General features: G+C 40.7%; 1 pseudogene across 1 annotated transcript; it reads right to left on the reverse strand.

The window, feature by feature from the left end:
• Nucleotides 1–568: 568 nt before the first annotated feature.
• On the reverse strand, nucleotides 569–1,484 carry LOC309560434 (olfactory receptor 6F1-like; annotated as a pseudogene). Its single transcript has one exon. The product of its transcript is annotated as an olfactory receptor 6F1-like (transcript).
• Between the last annotated feature and the right edge of the window lie 1,425 nt (nucleotides 1,485–2,909).

Raw genomic sequence — 2,909 nt, forward strand, 5'->3', positions numbered from 1 at the left:
AGACCAATGTGTAGAAGACATTGGAGCAAGTGTATGTAACCAGAAAGTGGTTTAACCCCCGTTCACACTACCACGACTTGTCAGGCGACTTGTCAGCCTGACAAGTCGCGGTCCCTCGCGGTCCATTGACTGCTACAGGACCCGTTCTAATAGGAGCGACACAAGTCGCTCCGACTTAGAAAAAGGGTCCTGTACTACTTCGGGGCGACCTCGGAGCGACTTGCATAGACATTCATTATATGAAGTCAGTGCAAGTCGCGCCGAAGTCGCGGTGCACGGGACTTCACAAGTTGCCCCCGAAGTAGTACAGAGTCGTGCCGCGCTAGTGTGAATGGGCTCTGAAAGAGGTTGGATGAGATCAGGAGAACTGAGTAAGTTTTTTTTTTTTTAAAAGGTGAAAAATTTTGGGAAAAAATGAATTATTGTTTGATCCACTGTGCTTTCTTAAAATAAATATTGTCTAATTAAGATTTAGATCTGCTTTAACATGTTTTGTTTGATGTAAAGGAAAAAGCGCGGCTTGATGGAAAACTTATAACTGAATTGTTTTACACCTCCCATCCATTGCTCATATCCCAATCCATTGTAAACATTTGTATGCTGCATTTTTTACATCTTTGTTTCTCAGGCAGTAGATGATGGGGTTCAAAAGCAGAGTCACAATGCTGTAGAAGATAGATACCACCTTGTCTAACATGAAGCGAATAGCAGAGGTGGGACGTATGTACATGAAAATGACTGTCCCATTGAAGATGCATACTACAGTTAAATGGGAAGCACAAGTGCTAAAGGCCTTCTTCTGTCCCTCAACAGAAGAGATTTTTAGAACAGAGAAGATTATGAAGGCATAAGACACAAGTGTTAGGAAAAAGCAGCCCAAGATGAGACTCCAAGATACGATATTAAAAGCAAACTCTCCTTTGGAAGTGTCCTCACAGGAAAGCTTCAAAAGAGGGGCATAATCACAAAAGAAATGTTCAATGTGGTTGGGGTAGCAGAAGTTCAGAGTAGACACCCATAGAGTAGGAGATGTGGCAGCCAATAGGCCACCAGCCTATTTTTTTGGCCATGATGGTGTGATAGTGCAAAGGTTGACAGATAGCTACATAGCGGTCATAGCCCATAACAACCAAGAAACAGTTTTCAGTGACCCCAGAGGCAAAGAAGCTGCAAAACTGAACCATACAAGCAGAGTAGGAGATCTCTTTATTCCTGGTCAAGAGGGCATCAAGCATCTTAGGCACAGTTGCTGTAATATAGCAGATCTCTGCTACAGAGAAGTTAGCCAAAAAAATATACATCGGTTTATGAAGATTATGATCTAGGATGACAAGACCTGTGATGAGTATATGGGCACCAATAGTTACAATGTACATGCACAGGAAGAGACAGAACAAAAAGCACTCCACTTCTCGGATTGCCTCAAACCCAACAATGATGAAAATGGAGGCCAGGGTTCGGTTCCCATAGTCAAATATAGGCATGGGCCCTAAAACAAAGAAAAAGATAAAGATACCTCCTTTCATAGTGTTACACGGAATAACTGTTTGAAGCCCAATTTACAATACTATTACATGGAAAAAAAAAATTTCAGCCTCATATTTCATATTTAGAAAATGTTGGTAAGGCATATTGAAAGCTACTTTTTCAAAAGCTACTTGATAAAGGACATTTGTCTACTGCAATCCTATTTCACTCCAATAAAAACTATACAGTTGCTTTTTATTTGTTTCTGTTACTAACCTAAGCTCCCTAAGCATCCTAAGGTGTAGATACACATCTGTTACTAACCTAAGCTCCCTAAGTATCCTAAGGTGTAGACACACATCCAAAAAGAAATGCAAAAGAAAAACTACAATTTTCTAAGATACTTTGCTATCTTGTTATATACTCTAATTCATACTATTAATCATATTAGTATGTCATTTTTCATATATATCGCTTTTTTTGTTTCATTTAAAAGTGGCTCTACAGTTGACATGCTAGTTTTATAAGCGTTTTTTAAATTAAAATAAAATGACTGCTAGGACTTGTAAATCTAAATTGGACATGTGCTCCTATTTAGGCACTAAGTTTGTTGGGACTTGCAGTTCTGTATTGATCTCATGCTGCTTTCTGATCACAGGGATTGCTGATACTTATGGTGCTACCCTGACACAAGTGTAAATCTCTCTGAGCTCCTAGATAATGTAAATGCATTTATTGATTTTTAATGAATACACAATACAGTGTACAGTAAAAGTGTGTACTTTGCTGTGCATCATTTAGACCAGTGTTCCCCAAACTGCAGCCTGGAGGCCATATGTGGCCCTTTGCTTGCTTTTTTTATCAGGCCCTTGGGGCACAATTTCTTCCACTTCCAAATATGGGGCATAATCCCCCCCCCCCCCCACTGAGGCCAGTGAAGGTGCACAATTTCTACCACTGACACCAACTGAGGAGCACAATTTCTCCCAGTGACACCCACAATTTGGCCCAAAGACAGCAACGATAGGGCACAATTCCTCCCAATGCCACGAACAATTAGGCCCAATGACAATGATGGGGCATAATCCCTTGCAATGACACCAACAATTGGGCCCAATGACACCATAGATGGGGCACAATTCTTCCCACTGACACCAAAGATTGGGCTTTGTTTATTCTCACTGACCTTTTCTTCTCCCAATGGCTACAGTATGGTCCCCTCTAAAGTCAGAGAACAGTAAACTGGCACCCTGTTTAGAAAGTTTGGAGACCCCTGAATTAGACCATCATTTTATCAGAGTGACATTTGCTGTTAAAGTATTTTAGTCCTGGTTATCTGTTCTCAAGTCTTCCTGGACTTTAAACTACAAGCCTGAGCTCTGTGTGGAAGTACCATCGACTGAGCCATGGAGAAAATAATTTGCAGGTTTTATAATGTGGCA

The sequence above is a fragment of the Pelophylax lessonae genome (genome assembly GCF_965119305.1).
Source record: "Pelophylax lessonae genome assembly, chromosome: 7".
Taxonomy (NCBI): domain Eukaryota; kingdom Metazoa; phylum Chordata; class Amphibia; order Anura; family Ranidae; genus Pelophylax; species Pelophylax lessonae.